The sequence below is a fragment of the Agelaius phoeniceus genome, chromosome 2 (genome assembly GCF_051311805.1).
Source record: "Agelaius phoeniceus isolate bAgePho1 chromosome 2, bAgePho1.hap1, whole genome shotgun sequence".
NCBI classification, from domain to species: Eukaryota; Metazoa; Chordata; class Aves; order Passeriformes; family Icteridae; genus Agelaius; species Agelaius phoeniceus.
Genome location: NC_135266.1, coordinates 98,435,381 through 98,452,898, shown reverse-complemented (window position 1 = coordinate 98,452,898; position 17,518 = coordinate 98,435,381). Strand labels below are relative to the sequence as shown.

Genomic DNA, 17,518 nt, shown 5'->3' with positions numbered 1-17,518 from the left:
TTTTTGTTTACAAGAAATTTTTGTAAGAACAGGGGGAGCCGTGGAAAGAGTGAAAAACAGAGCAAAACATACTGGTCTATGAAAGTTTAGACTGGCAGGGCTAGAGGGCTGTGTCAGCACATTTCACCTGCTGGTACAGGTCAACACTTGTCCATATATAAATTGACAAAACAGATTAAAAACTCTGCAGGGCAGCTATAGGTAAACACCTTATCCACTTCCCCCTTCCACAGCACTATGTCCTATATTTTCATCATTACTTAAATGTTATTGAGAAAAATATGTTAAGTGAAACTGGCCTGCTGAAGAGAGGTTCTTTGAGTTGGTTTTTATTTCTCATTTAACACAAAACCTGTTTTAAAAAGCTTCTTTTTAACCTCCCTCAGTAGATACTGAGCAGCCCCATTTCAAAGCCCCAAAGGGCAACAATGCATCATCTTTATTAAAGGTTGAGATTTATCTTCTGAAGAAGGAAGAAGAATTCACCATCAAACACTACTTTGGCAAACAAAATCCCACTTTCATTTATTAAGTCCCCAGAAGGCTGTTCTTTGCAGGGAGCACTGGATCTCAGCACATGACTAAAATGAAGGTATACAGACGGTATATGCCCATATGATTAACCACTGCATTTATTTGCAGAGGGAGAGTAGGAAATTACACCAGGCTCACCTCTGCACATCAGCACCAGGACGCTACTTCAGTTTAAAGAGTACAGATCACTTCCAGCCCTGTTCCCCTGGAGCTAAACAGTCTCATCCTTAAGCCACAGCAGCTCAGCTGGGCTGCTCAGGGAGTGCTCCTGCCAACTTACTGTAAAACTTCCCTCTGCACTTAGAGCTCTGTAAATACATGATCAGTGCTTCTGCTGCTCTCTGTGTGCTTCCTAACACTGCCAAGGGAAATGTAAGTCTGCTTCATACACCAAAGGTCCTTTACTAATGCATGGGTTATTTGTATTGATCAATTTAGTGCAATTATTCATATTAATACCCACAAGGAGTCGCAAGAGATGGGAAGAAAGAGATTGCCACAGACAAAATTCAAGGCTAGCATGGGGATTCCATGGGTGACTTAAAACTAATTTGTATGAAAACCAGAAGCTGTTTCATTAATTATTTTATATGTTGAAGATGGCCATGAGAAGTCCTAAAAATTTCATTTTGAACAGGAATCTGTACCTTCAGCTGAAATTAGAATACTATTTTGTAAGACTGCTTAAAGATTGGATTGAGGTATTCCAGAACTTTTGATAATTGCACATAATTCAGAACTTGCACTCTTCACAAAACTGCATGCATGCCTAATTTCTTGGACTAATCTAAATCTCAAGGTTTTCATTTTAGAATGTTCATGTTCAGTTTTTTACTTCAGCATGCATTATTTTGAATTTTAGAGTTAAAACTTCGAAAATCTCTCTGTCAAGAGAAAGTCTAAGTCTAGAATGCAAAGGAAGAAAAGCAAAGATTAAATTATTGTTTCCAAACAAAGGCAAAAGTCTTCAATTCAATTAATTTTTGGGGTTTTTTTTTTGTCAGTTTATATGCAATATTTATGCTGGCCTGGTAAGACTGCAACATGATGAAAAGTCTTATGCTCCACACTGCAATTCTCTCAAGGTATCAGGAAATTGTAGTCTGGGTATAATTAGCAAGGAAAAACAAAACAAAACACTCCTTAATTGCCTTGCTTCCTCAGATGCACAGTGGCACTTACATTTGACTAAATGGCATTTACAGCATGAGACCTGGGTCTTGGTCCAGGTCCTTGCCACCTGGTAATCTGCTGCACTAATAGGAAACTATAGTAATAAACTGAACTTACTCAACATTTCAGCAGCAGGATTTGAAAAAGAGATATTCACTAAAGCATAAAAAAAACCCATCTCTTCTACAATACAAATTAACTGAAGTTAATTACATGTAGTTTTATCAGGTATAAATGGATTTGTGATGAAGATAAAGTTAAATACTGACAGACCTTTAATTTTTCCCTGACACACTGAGTTTTGTTCTTCTGCTTTCTTCACTTCCCTTGTTCCAGTGCCAGTTCACAAATTCCCAGCTCTTCATAATTCTTTCTTTTTTTCAAAGCTATGGACTACCAAAACAAAGTTCATTCTGCTTTATAAACAGCCCTTCTGTTGTCTGTGCATATTGTTGTAGGAATGGCTGCATGAGTAGGGTTAGGAAAATATCTCCTGAATTTATTTTATCACAGAGTTGGCACTGAGGAAAGCCTGCTTAGGAAGTAAGGCATGCACAGAATGATCCTTCTTGTGGTGTATTCTCTAGATTTGGCAAACTAGCTGTTCATAGTCTGAAGATTGCCTTCAAATCTCATATGTTATTGCCACTAATGAATTTCTGCATGAAGTTACTTGGTTGCTCTTAATCCATTTGCTGTTGTGGCCTTCACAGCTTCTTAGAATATATTCCACTATTTACTTCTTAATTGTATATATTCACCATTGGTAAATTATGAAAGAAAAAATATGTTTCCATCAAGCTGGTTTGTTGTTGAAGCATTTGGATGAGTTTTTATTTCCCCAGCTTGTGTTACTGCCCATTAGAAGTACCAGATATTTACATGCCCTATTATTACATCGTGCCAGACCTTCCAGAGGGAAGCTGTTGTTCCACGCACTAAAAGCACCTGATCTTTTTGGACACCACTCCATAAGACTTCATAAACTGTTATAAGTATCTTTCTAACTATATTGTATCACTGAGTCAAAGGGCAAGCACCTCTTATGGATGCAGTAAAGAGTACTTCCTACTACACTTTTATTTTTCCTGGAAGTTTCCATTCAAGTCTTGACCCACAGTGACTCTCATTAGCTCATAAAAGCCAGCTAGATCCCAGCTCAGGATTCAGTTGCATAGAGGACACATATTTGATCTGCTTTCTATGGATTTTTAGAAAGTAAACCTTTTTCTACCATCACAGATATGCACTTACAGAAATGGCCTGCTGATGCATGCAATGTACAGGTGATGGGAAATGCATCCCTCTTTCAATTCCTGTTCACAAAAGTGAACTGGGAAAGTCAGGTTGCCATGAGACATTTGAAGAATGAAGATAGCTCAGCTAAACACTGAATGGTTTCTCTTTCTCAAAGAAATCTCTTTGCCTTCTACTTAATATATCATAATTTCCCTTCTTGCTCTCCCCTTTACTCATTGTGGGAAACTCAAGTTTAAGATAAATCAGTAGCAGCAATGACATGGTAACCTACAGATAAAAACAGGGAGAGAGCAGGAGGATTTGAATAGGATTGCAGGGGGAGAAGTGGCTTTAATTTTGCAGAGCTATTTCCACATAAAATTCTGTGCTTCCCTCCTTAAAGCTTCTGTCAAAAACATTCATCTACAAATAAGCCAGTTAATTACATTTCCAAGTAACTGGTTTCCAACAAGTTTCCCTATGTCTTGTTTGTAACAGTTTGTGAGCCACTAAGACAAAGCTAATTGATAACTAAATTATGGAGATGCATTTAGAGGGTTAATTGCTTCTGCTTGCAATCAGATTTTTTAAAGAGCTGGAATCTGCATATCATATTAAGATTTTAAATGACTGGAGAACCAAAATAGTGGGGTTTTCTCTCTCAATTTCAAATATTGAAAAACAAACACTGCATCAATCTTTTTCAGAAGAATCAGAACAAATCACTCCTGCTGCTTTCCAGTCTTTATATGACACTGGAAATTATTCAGGCTCATCTTTGAGGTTTGCTCTGAGATAGTAAGATAGAGAGGCACTTGGCAGCAGCTGTTAACCCACCTGCAGAGACAACTTCTGTCTCATTTCATCTCCTGAATTGTTCAAGCCACCAGACAAATGTTTACTTATCAAAGGCACCACATGGCCCTCTGGGACTGTGCAAGAAAGGAATGTTAGAGCTTTCAGGGCCTGAAATCCAAGCTGGTCCCCTTATTTAAATATTGGGCAGCTATTAAGCTGCATATCATGGAATGCCAGAAGACCTAACCCAGGGCTGCAGTAAACTCTCCCTGACATGATGTACATGACCAGTCTCTGCTAACAGCTGTTTCTGTACTGGAAACCCTAAATTGCATGTTCACCAGCATCCCAATTTATCATCATCTTCATAGGAAATAACCAGTGAATCAGTAACTCTCAATACCGAAAGCTGTATTTTAGAGGATTAATTTGCCTGAGAAGTAGTTAATGTTAAAAAAATAACATATATTGAAACCTATTTAAACAAACTGACACTCACGTCCTCTTAATTGTTATGTCCTTGGAAATTACCTCTGCTAACAGCTTGGTTTTTTTTCCTTCTGGACAGCTAAAGGTGACAATAATTCTGAAAAGTAAACACATTTAATACTGACAGGCAGCATGTTAGCATGAAGCCTTGCAGTGCTTTTATCTGTTGGTGTCACTTCCTAGCAATTATCACTATTTTTTTTTATTCTAGTCATAAGCAAGCTAACAATAGAATGATGAAAAGAAAAGAAATTTTTTTTACAATAATGGTATTGACTGCCTTGGGAAACAAAAAATCTCACTACATAGAAAGCAATTCTACCTTGACTCTGGAGAAATGAAAAAAAAATTCCCAAAGCTAAGAAAGCAAGTTTCAAAAGCTGAGAGTTTGTAGCAGTATTTATTTAGGTTATTTTGTTTATCAGAAAACCTTAATTGCCATTTAATCATGAAACTCCAGAAAGTCAGAACCTACTTTCACTCTAGCTACTCAAGGAAACCAAACTTGAGAGAGTCACCGGGAGCTGTTGCTCTTACTGGGCCAGTACAGCCCAGTGTGGAAGAGGGGCAGGAATTTCCCAGGCGTGAAGGTCATGATAACAAGCAGTCTCAAAAACAAGAATGATCCAAACTGCTATCTTAATGGCTGAAAATCCACAAGTCTCAGAAATTTCTCATTTAATTTTTTTTCTGAGCATCCCCAGAGTCAACACACAGCAATTCCAAACCAACCAAATCCAGAGCTGGTTTCTGCCCAAAGGACAGAGGAACAGGTCAAGAGGGTCACACCAGCCTCTATTTTGATCAAGAACTAAGTTGCACATCTTTTGTCTAATCTTAGTCCAGATATACAAAGGTTGTAAAGTGTTATTTCTAGGTATTTACAGTTTGATACCTAAATACTAAACCATTGAAGAATAACAATTTAGCTACTTGGAGAGGGTAACCCCAAGAAACCTAAAAAATTAATACAGCACGTACATTTCTTGGTATTTTTCCCATACTTGATGTAGATTTTCTGAGCTGCTCTCACAAACACACTATTTACCAGCTTTTGTTAGTTTGTCTATTGTAGGAAAATGTCCTTTTTAAGGCAAAAAAGGTAACCATCACCTGACTTTTTGCTGAGTGATACAGGCTACCTTTTTTGCCCAGTGTAGTGACTAACCATGGTTTCTACTACTCCCAAACTCAGTTGCCTACCATAATACAGATTATGTCTTAATTTAAAATTGGGAAACATCTGAATTAGGCTGTGGAAATCAAAGAAACACAGTAAGAAGGAATGAGATTACCCAGACACAAACATTAAACTATTTGGTTCTTTAAATGCATACTAGCATTTCAACCAAATCACTGCTATTGAGTAGTTCCTGTTTTGGAATTCTGCTCATCAGCTCAAGTTTGCCAGCTTTTGTTCATGATTTTTAATGTGGTTAATAAGCCTTTCCTCAGAAGCAAAGTCTTCCACCTGTTTTGTAAATACCAACTGCTACCTTGTATGTTTGATTCCATGATAACAAGTGACTGAATGTTCTCTGACATAGCGGCCTATAGAGGAAAAAAACCCAAAAAAAAAGTCATTTACTGTTGCAGTGTGATGCCATTTCCTGTTTCACCTATCCCAACCCCCCCAGGTGTGCCAACATCTCCTTTCCCCTTTGCCCTCCGGCTGAGAGCTGTCCATCAATCTTAACATTCCAGCAGAGTCGTGGTGTGGTTGGCAGAAGTTCAAAAGATGCCCCTCAGGTCCGGGCTCATTGGCCTGTCCAAGTGTCTTTATCTCCTGAGCCTTCTCCTCGTCCCACCTGGCTGGTGCCTCACCTGTCCCTTCCCCTTCCCCTGTCCCTGGGCTTAAAAGGAGACGGGACCATGCGGTCAGGATTCTGTTGGGAGCTGTTACAACATTCAGAGGTCTATCATCCTGGAATAAAACTCTGGATTAAAACTATACAATAGAATCCTCTCCATTTTCTCTTCACCGTCGCCTGAACCTTTTCCACCAGAGGAAAACTGAGTTTCTACTATGCCTGGATTTGTTCCGAGTGCCCAGCTGCAGCATCCAGCCAGCCAAGGGTATCTCTGGGGTGAAACACCACAGCTGCTGCCTTTGGTCCAGCAGCAAGGGTCAGACGAGGCCAGGCATGTCCCACCCGGAAATATTGGGATTAATATTCCTTACAATTTACCTTGTTAAACAATTATTTTTTAATTTCTAAACTGCTCAGCTTTTTTTCCACCCACTGTGATTCTACCCTGGTTCCTAAGCCACATATACTTTTGTCTGCTCCCACTGCATGACCCAAAATACAGACCAAAGGAAATCTAATTTTTCTCCTGTTGCCCTCTCTGCCACATCTGCCCATCCCCAAGGGCCCACACTCAAAGAATTCCCCACTCCTGAACCCCCACCTTCCCTCTCAAGACTGCAAGCAGTGATTCTTCTAGATAACATACTTTTTCCCACAAATCAAATATTGTTATGTTTTACAGTAGAAGAGTGACATAGTATTTTCTGGTTTCCTCTGCTACCTTTTTGCAAAATAAAAATAAATTACCATATAGGATTTCACAGTTCTAGGTTTTAAGTTCAGATTTCCAAAACATTTTGCATTCAAATTCCTAAAATTATTTCCTGACATATAAATAATTATTTTCCCTATCTTTCACCCAGGAAACAGAGGCAGAGGCAGTATTATTGGAAATATATAAAAAAAAGTGATCACTACTGACTTCCAGTTCTTCCATGCAAATCACACTTCCTGGTCCTTCAGCAAAGGCAAGTAAAAGTCATCATTCTTAAACTTGCTTGTGAATGTGCATGCAGTAAATTTGACAATAATGATCTCCCAGAAATCAGAACGACAGTAAAATGTCAACTAGTAAAAGTAGTTGATGCCACAATAAGAAGGTTACCTTATGATTTTGATATTGACGTAAAAGAGAAACACTGCTTTTGAAAGAGAAATTGTTCATTTAAAAAAAAAAATAACACTGTGTTCATTAAATTTTCTTATTTGATTTTTCAAATGCATTATACAAAGCTCTTACACATGAGATGATGCAATTTTTGTAGTTATTAAAAACATCTTAGTATAAATATTCAGCCCTTTGGGAAGAGTTTTTATTGCAGAGACTGTCTATTCCCTAAATTGCATTGGGAGAAGCTGAGGAAATGAATCACCTAAGATTGATGCTCTCTCTCTTTGGAGTAGCTTATGCTGGATCTTATCTGGAAACATTGATCTATAAAGTCACTTAGCTTTATAAGAAAGTATTTTTTAATCTAATTTATGAAGAAGTTCTGTGGGCTTCAGACTGTGATTATAACAGTTCTGTGCAGTAACACTTGCTTCTCTTAAGAAGCAAGGCAAATTAATGTATATTAACTTATAATCATAACAGGCAGATACTTCAGTGTCGATTTTCCAGAGACTTTTAATTAAAAGCAATTTATGAATAATAATGTTAGCTGTACAATTCTGTGCCTAGAATTCTATGCCTACAAGATAAAGATGTCCAAGTCAGATGAAAGGGTATCTGAGGATTCAGAGTTCATGGGAAATGAACAGTGGTCAAAGAAATTGTCTATACTGAAACTAACAAAAGCCACTCAGGAGTTACCCAAAACAGCAGAACATCTCACAAACAAAAAGCTTAACTTCTGTAGTTTTCAATAAATAGGATTTTTGAAGCCTATGACTTTATTTCCAGGGAGACTTACCTTAAAATAATTTTTGGGAAGGATTTTTTAGATGGATTCATATTTTAATAGAAAGTTATACTGACATTCTGAAACTGATTGAAATCACTCCTTGCTTATCATTGCCCATCTTGGTTTGGCTTGATTGCTGAGAATTTTGCAAAAGATCAGCTTCCCTTCAACGAGGCATTAAAAAGCAACAAAGTGGACAAAAGAAAGGAATGGGAGGATTCTGATGCCTTTCCTAGGCAGCTTGCCAGGCAGTCATGTTTCTTGAACCACCCTGTCTTCCACTGAACAGAGACATCATTTCCTACACGTTATGGTAGGAAAGTTACCCAAGTTATCCACAAGTTATTCACAGAGCTAAGTACTTCCACATGTACTCAATATTATTACAAAACTCCTCAGTTGTCTTCAGCAATAGTTCATATTTATGTATGTTTTAATATTCTCTAATCTCCTAAAAACATAAATCTCAGGGAACACTTGGGTCTTTCTTTATTAGTCACCTTTGTGAAATCCCTGCTCTTACACCAAGATACATCTACAAACAGGTATTCATATTTGGTGCTAAATAAAACTGTTCCTTTCACCATCCCAATATTTAGCTATTGATGAGCAAAATAGAGCAGAGTTCAGTGTGGATTTTAAGTTAAAAATGAAGATATTCTGAATGCATGTCTTCTGCTAGATCTCCTTCACATCTAAATACTTATGAAACCAGCATATTTCTGTCTACAGTGTTTAAAACCTGGCTTTCTGAGGGAAATTCCTTGCAGGGTAAGATGGAAATTCAAGATTCTGGCAGCCAGACTAGCTGTTGTTTCCTTCTTCCTCTCATACAGTGTTAACACAACTGTCACCCTTTTGTGTTGCAACTAAAAAAAGCATTCAAGACACAAGAGTCCCAAATGTCACCATTAGTCTGGTCTGTAGCACCAAATTTCCCAGGTAAGAAAAGAGCCCGGGAATTAGACAGTTTCCTCCAAGCCACTGCTCCTTGCGCAGGCTGTTGTCAGCTGCAATTCCAGCATGACACACCATTACAAAGCACCCTTATTCCAAAGGGGCACACTGTCTGTCCCGAGCCTCAGACACAATCCCCCTTGCCTCCATGCATTACAATGAAATCAAAGTCCTAACATGATTTAGAAAAACAATTCCTGGTGCAGGATTAGCAAGTGCTTTTGCAGCAGCAGTAAGCATTAAGGGGCTGGCTGGCATCCCATAGAGAACACCATTATTCAGCCTGGTTCAGCACAATTCTGCTTGTACAACACATTCACTGTATTTTTGTTCCCACATTTCTTCATTATTGGCTATATTAGCATGAGAACAGGATTTCTGTCAGTTAGAACTGTATGAAAGTTTACAGATTTTCCTCACAGAGCATCCTGCAATTGTCTTTGATTTTATTCTAATTTATTCTGAGTCTGCCCAAGTTTTGTTTTGAATTCCCAGTCAAATTCATTGAAGCTAACAATGTAGACCAATATGGCAAAAAATCCCAGAACACTGTATGTCTTTTCATCTATTTTGCTTAAAAACTATCACAAAATTCCTGAAAGTGCCTTCTGTCTTTCAGAATATGCCCATCAAATCAATTAGTACTCATCACAAATATCACCTGCCCACATACCAAGTGCAACCTGATTTCTATCCCAGGAACCTCAAAGAGAAAAAAAGAGTTCAGACAGTGAGTTTTGTTTTCTAAAAAGACTGCAATAAAACTTAAAAGTACTCAACTGACATTTTTATTCGCTCCTAAATGCAAAGCCTATCATTCCTGCCTGTTCAAAAATAGTTTGAAATAAGAATCACCAGGTTATATGGAAATCTCCATACAACAAGCATCAACATCCATCAACAATCATCTAATTCCTAGTTTTCTGACACAGTTATTGATGTACTTCACTGCTTTATTGCTGTATTTTTAAATGGACATTTGAATTCAAGAGTATATAAATGGTTGTATTAAGGCCACCTTTCAAGGTTCAGATGTGTCTGGGAATGCAGAAATCAAAAGGTAAGCTCCAGTAATCAAAAACGTGTTCAAAGCTAATGGAAGACCCAGCTATCCTAAGCAAGGACTGTTAATACGACCTAGTTTGCGCTGCTATTGTGTTTTCTACTCCCTTTTGACCAAAAAGAATTTTTTTTTTAATGTATTTTGTTTGCTACTACTGGAAATTGTTTTCTGGTCTATGATAGAGCTGAAATAATTGCCTGAACAGTGCAATTTGAGGTCATGACAACAAAAGAGGAAAAGAAATTTAAAACCATAAGGTTCTAATCCACTGAATAATGTACAGGCCTTTTTTAGAGACATTGTTTATTGATTACCACAACAGAGAGGGTAGTGAAACTACCTTCCAACCAGGTGTGAATTTAACACCTCACAAGAGTCTCTGACTTGTGTCCTGATTCCTGGGCATGCTGACTGGCCCACCAGAGCCACAGGTGTTTTTAGCTAAGGAGCTAAAACCACTGTTTTCCGTCCACTTTCAGGATATGTCTGCACTACTCTGAAGATGGGGAAGCTCACTCTAATTCATAGAAAGGAATTAACATAGCAATTAGAGGTGTTTCTTTTGGTTTCATTTAAGACCAGCTGACAAATACAAAGGAAAGAGCAAATGTTTCTCCTTGGTATATTGTGTTATGCATGTTTTCCTTAAAAATTTGGAAGCTTGAAAGTCATTTCCCTAAAAATGCAGATGTCATCTGCTCATAGAAATGAACACCTCTCTTGTAAAGAAAATGGTAATTCTCTACTTAACACCTTATACTTTCACTTTGTGCATTATACAAATATTTGGACTAATATAAATAGCTATAACCACAACACATAGGGCATTCCAATGACATCACAAAAGCAAAGTTTTGACTATTCTTTTATGGTTTTTATTAAACCACTCAGGCTAGTTACTTGAAATGCTGCTGTTTCTGCAGTTTACCAGATTTAATAAAAGAAAAACATACATAAAAAAGAATAAACCATTAAAATACTGAAAAAAATCTCTCAGTCATCTAAAGAGCTGTCCTAGAAAAATATTTTTATTAGCCTCTTCATAAAACTTTGCAATACATAAAACTACATCCCAATATTTGAGAATTTAGATGATGTTAGTCAGAGGAAAATACCATAACTGACTACTGATTAACTATTTATCCTATTTGACTACTGATTTCATATTTATCCACAGCTGTGATACACTTAATAAAAAAATGTACCAAATAAAGTACCACTCATAAGCAGTTCTAACAGAACTTGAATATATTGGATATCTTATTTAGTATTTCTTATAAACAAGAATTTGATTTCTTTTTTTGTAGCATGACTGATTCACAATAACAAGCAATACATCTTTTGAAAAGGATCGTTTAAAAAAAACACAATGAGTTATTCAGCTTCTGTTTCAAATGGGTGAAATTTGGGGAGATCTACAGAGAGGTCCTGTTCTAAGATCCAAACAGAGGCACATCACACAATCATGTCATTTCAGATTCTCATCAGCAGAGAGGACAAACTATCACAAAGATATTTTATACCAACTGGCAGAGTTAGATTTGAGAGATTTTTATTTCCAAGGGCCAGGACTGCATATTTTTCTATTTAAAAATACTTTATCTCCATATGAATTTCTGAATAAGCATGTCCACCTTGGCTGAGGTCAGCAGAGACTTATTGGTCCAAAAGCACAATTTTATATAAGGAAGAAATGCCATATTTCATTAGAAGGGGAAAGGGAAAAACATTTTCTCTCCTAAAAATGAATTCAGGCAACAGGTGGGTCTCAAACAAAAGAGATAAATCTACTTTATATATAAAAATACAACAAGATAGATTTGTAGCAGTGCATTTAAGAGACCCCTATGTAAATGTAACAAAAGTTAGGTGCTATCACTTTTAAAAATGACATCATTTTTTGATAGCTATCACCTGCAAAAACAGGGAATACTCAGTTACCTCCAATGCTGTCTTGTCTTCTTCTGCCTCACTCTGTCTGTGCATTCACTGATGCACTGCATTAAGTATCCAAGCAGGTTTAACTTCACAAACTAACTTTTTTCTTTTTTTTGTTAACCTTTCTGCAGCATAGCTGCATTTTTAAATCCGACATAAAAAAAGTATCACCTCTCTCTTACCCTAAGGAGATCTTGTTGTGGAGAGGGGCTGGAAATTAATCTCTCACTACACCCTCACTCACCAGTAGTAAAACACCTTTGTGCCTTTAGCAGCCACAGCAGGGAAGTTGAGGCAGAAAATGCCAGCTGCATCATGCAGAAGACAAGAGTTGAGTGAGGCCCTGGCTGGTTTTCTGGAGATCAAGCAACTCCCACATTATATGCAGGGTAAAAATAACTGTCTTTCAGGCTTCTTTCTGGGTGGAAAAGCATTTTTGTTACCCATGTTCATGTTGCACATGAGACCCTCACCCATTTCTTTACAGGACCTTCATCTATAAGAGGGTCATAATAGCAACATTCTTTCATGAGTAACTAAATACATAAAGTAAATTCTTCATCTGCATGACACTAGCCACCTTTTGGGACTTTTCAGGGGTGACCCTTTTCAGCTGCATAGGATTGGTTTTTTTTCCTATGGAAGACAGGGTCTGTAAATAGGAGTGATCTATTTGATTACATCAGATAATATAATGCAAGAAAATAGAAAAGGCTTTGAGTGAGCCAACCTGTTCTTCAAGTCTGCAGTAGCTGCAGCAGGTAACTGAAAAATAAATACCTGCTGAGAACAGACTTATAGTTCAATTAAAGAAAAACATTGTCCAGACAACAAAACTACAGAAGCCCTCTAACTATGGAGGCAAACACTTCCCCAGAGAATGTAACCCCAGGGAATGTAACCTGTAGGGGTGCTAAAAGTACTTTCCATAACCAGGGTACCGTACCAAGTACAAATACATTTACAGCATGACATATAAGTAGCTACATAATTTAATCACTAGATTACTATATTTCTATCAAAATATCAACACATGTCTTTTCATGACAGTTTTTTCTGTCTAGAAAAAACTCCAATGTTTTAACCATGCGACACAAACACCACAGGGTGAGTTAAAGGTTGAATCAAGACTGTTTTTTTAATTGAATAACAGAGCTCTGATTACAGTTCTAAGCTAAAATATACTTAATCAATGACACACAGTTAAGTCACCTCCAAAAATTTTGAATATTCATTCTATCTGAAGACTATAACCAAATTTCATATATGACTGCAGAGAAGGATAGCCTGCTGGCCAGGATAGATGACATAGTAGCTTTATAAATGAAAAAAAATGGGTCATTTCTGAATTGGGAGGTGGACAGTCAGAAATGTTTATAAAAGGAAAAAAGAATCCCAAGCCAAAAAGAATAGAAGACTTACACAAAGAAAAGTATTTATGCATTCAATTAACCCTCTCCACAAGCTTCAGAAACAAAATATTAGAAAATTTCTCCAAAAAGAGGTACTTCAGTGAATGCATGCTTTTTAGTCCAAAGGTGCTTTCAAGAGACCTATTGACCATGGGATGTACCACCAGCAGCCTTGTGTGGCTTTTCAAACACCTGCCTAAATGTTATGACCAACACTTTCTGAAATAAAGGTCCAACAAATCAGGGATGGTTCCTACAGCGCCACTCTACAAGATACCTAAAAATCTCCAAAGATGGAAAAAACAGGGGATTAAGAACATGCTTAGTTCTACAAGATTTTGAAAGCATAAGGGATCTTTAGGTAGGTAAAAAGAAATTTCAGAGCCAAAGGTTCATCTTTTACCAGTTTCTGGCCATATAATCTTAAGGCTACTCAAGAATCAGTTATTCCCTGTGCTTTAGTGTAGTGGAAAAACACATAAGCTACATGCTCTGAAGTAGGAGCAGGAAAAAATCCACAATGGTGCAGGGACTTGACAGTCCTCAGCCCAAGATATGTCCCATCCCAGCTGACAGGAAAATTTTATGTGCCTACAATCCAACTTGACATAAAGATGAGTTTAATCTCTCAATGGAGCCTCAGGTCCACTTTGAAAACACTTTGACCTGGAGGCTCTATTTTTAGTTGGTAAGTGTTAGAACTTTAACAAGAAAAGGTTTTGTCTATATTAGCAAATACAACATACAAAGGGACATAAATTAAACATGCCAGCTGGCATAAAAGATCCAGTTATGTTGGAAAACATCCTTTGGCTCCAAATATCATTTAACGCCTGCTGAAAGTATCCCTGCCCAATCTCAGATCTGAGTTGAGACAGGAAATTTTTGACCAGACTAGTTGTCAGGTGCCAAAATACCAGGAAATAGTAATTTTTCAAGTACAGACACTGAATCCCAGTTTAGACCAAGTTCATTAATGGACTACCTGGGGGTTGACCCTGTTGCTGCTACCAGCTGAGCAGTAATCAACACTGAGGCAGTGTTGGGTGAGCAGAACTCACTCAAGGTACAGGTCTGCATAGGCCAGGCAAGGTCTGCCTAAATTTGTGTTCCCTGGTTCACCATTCTGGAATTCAGTACCAATCACCACTCAAAACTCTTGTTTTAGATCATATTACATAAATCTGTTGAACTAGGTGCAATACTGATGCATGTGAAGAGAAAAGATAAATTTAGGAATAATAAAGGGAGATAATATCATATTACCTTGACTTACTGTGTAGGCTGCACATCCCATAAAACATGGTCCAAGTGCTTGATTTCTCATTTCACTCCTCACTCAGTCCAGCTGCCTCTAAAAGTATACAACACATAATTTCAACTGAATTTTAGGACAATATTTTTTTCAAGAACTTTTCTGGGTTAAAAAGTTTGTATCACATCACCTGAATGCTCGAAGGACAGAGCTCAGAGGGGAGCTCACACAGCTGAGTGCTAAAAGCCTTCTATTAGGGTAGGGAATACTAGTTGTCCAGGTGGACAATTATAATACAAATCAATTATAACTTTAAGGTATCCAGCATAGTACTTAACCTAAACTCTCAAAGCATCTATTTCCTACTTCCATCTATACTGGTAATGTCAGACTGAAAGATGTTACTTCAAACTACAGAGTGCTAGACTTGTTGTCAAACTCAGTCTGCTTTTATCCCATCCAGACTAATAGAACATCCCTTTTAGATCACCCTGCAATCATATTTGCACTTTTTTTATTATGTAGCAATTACATTACAGAGAACATCTCAAGCATTAGTCTCCAGCATCATTATGAATCAACAAGACTACAAATAACTCTGTGTTTGGCCTAGTCTGGATGCTGAACCTCACTTCCAAGAGGGTACAGATTGCAGGTGGTGTCACACACACCAGTCAGAGAGGACAGCAAGCAGCAAGAAATGCCCGCCATGGAAAACGTGTTCCTGCTGTCAAGGGAATGCAACTAGAATTGCAGATAAAGCACAGCAAGATCTTTTCAGGGGTCAATAAAAAATGCCTGGGCGTGCTGTTTGCAATTTCCTTACCAAAGGAAATTCTACCTGTATTGATATGCATTACATAAACTGCAGCTGGTGCAACAAGACCTGAAAAAAGAGAACTTCAGAGCAAACATTTTTTTCATTCCAGATGATCTCTTGCCATGTCAATGTGCCAAGGTCAGATTTGCAGCAATGAGTATGGCATTTATTCCATGAGTATGGCTTTGTAACATCATCCAAAGAGAAGGAATGCAGCCAACAGCACTCCTCCAGGCCACCCCTGGAGCCTTGCTAGTGCAAAGGAGGGTAGATGGTTCTCCACAGAAAAGTTAAAGAAATCCTCCCAACTGCAGCCAGACAAAAATTGACAGCAGGTATCAGTGTATCCTGTAGGTTAATTTAGCTCCTGACACATCCAGGCACCAATAACATGATGACTCAAGCATCTGGGCTCCTCATCTCTAGTGAAATAACAGCAGCTGCCTAGTGGCAAATTCACTGGGACAGCTCAGAAGGTGCATCTCAGCCAGGAGCTACTGTCTTTTCCTCACTGTATTGGAGTTTGAACTGGCAGAGGCTTTAAGAGAAAGCTAGGGGTGTTTTAGCCAAAATGTAGGCATTTAATAGTGTGGATATAACAAATGTTAAAGACTTGACATGCAACATGCTTAGAAAGTTTTCTCTGCTGGGGCTTCCTTTTTTAAAAGATGCCCAGGGCACCAAAACACATTGATTTCAAGGTAATCTAGGATGAAGAACCTATCACCAGATATTGCCATGAGGAAGTCTTAACTATCATGAGATACTACCAGTAAGGGAGTAAACTATTAGAATTTTCAATGTCCCAGAAAGTGAAGGAGAAGCTTGAGCTGACTTTGCAAGAAGCTTGGTTACCAGTAATTCTGGTAATTAAAGTAATGCCAGATAAAATACTTTAGAAACTTCTCAATTCATTCCCAAAGCAACAATTCACTGATATTAGACAGAAAAATATTCAGCATTCTTCCTTCAGAAAGAATAACTTTAGATCTTCCATAAATACTTTTAGGATTAAGTGTAGGTAGGCAGATGAGACTGCATCATGGCAAGAAATGGCAAGCGAGTTCTGCCTTGAAATTGAATATCTCCTTTGTGGGGACTTCAAGTCAGGATGGCACAGCTAAATAGAAAAGTCAGTATAAAAATGTTAATCTATCCAAGGACTGTAGCTTGTTTTACAAGCATCATTATTTCAATCACAACAATATTACAGCCTATTATAAGTAGCACATGCTAATATTGATACAGTGATTGTTTAGTAGAACAAATACAAAGCAAGAAGGTACAATAACTTATTGAGATTGAACCCAGTTGTCTAAGGTAAGGTAGGAGTATAACATTGCTTAAAAAGCCTTAAACCCCAGTTTGAATATGTAAGTGTAAAGTTCAGCTTCAGAAATGTTGTAGAAATTGAGTTAATGATGGCCAGTGATGGGGATGGTAATTTATGATTAATTTCACAAAAATTTGTGGTAATATGTCAGAGAGACCAGAAGGTGGGGCTTGGAGTTGCTAGAACATTTTAGTTTGGTTTTGCTTTGGTATTTTTTCCCTTTGGTTTTTGAGTAAGTATTTCATCCATTTGATTATACATCTAAGAGCGTAGCTACAAGGTGCACTTTACTGTCATGATCACAGATGCCTACTACAAATCATTACTAAAGAAAATACAATTAACATTTAAGGTTGGCAAAATTTTAAAATAGCATAATGCATCTCTGATATTTTTAAATTAAAATATAGGTTTTATATAAAGCAAAGTATTTCATAGGTTTGAAAAGAACATATACAAGAGCCAAGGATCACACAGCACATATCCACCAAAAAGAAAGACACAAAGGCAACAGAGTGTCTTTGGATTACTGTTAACACAAAAGCAGCTCATGATTATTTTCTGTCCATGCCTGTGAATATATTGTCATGAAAGTTAGCAAAAACAATTCCATGTCCCTCAGACAGCATGTATTTAAATGTGGGAATGCTACCCAAACTAAGTTATTATTTTTAAACCTGCATTTTCCAGTAAAAATAAGTTGAACACATTTACAGCTGCATAATAAAGAAGGAAGTACAAGAACCTGGGGATTATAGTGGCATTAAAAAAAAAAAAGAAAACAGATATTGA

At 37.5% G+C, this 17,518-nt stretch overlaps 1 long non-coding RNA gene across 1 annotated transcript in view; it reads right to left on the bottom strand.

Moving 5' to 3' along the window:
* Positions 1-14,690, bottom strand: part of LOC143693398 (uncharacterized) — a 178,105-nt gene extending 163,415 nt beyond the window's left edge. The window contains exon 1 of the long non-coding RNA XR_013181037.1: positions 14,585-14,690. This is a non-coding gene — a long non-coding RNA (uncharacterized LOC143693398). The remainder of the gene's footprint in view (positions 1-14,584) is intronic.
* Between the last annotated feature and the right edge of the window lie 2,828 nt (positions 14,691-17,518).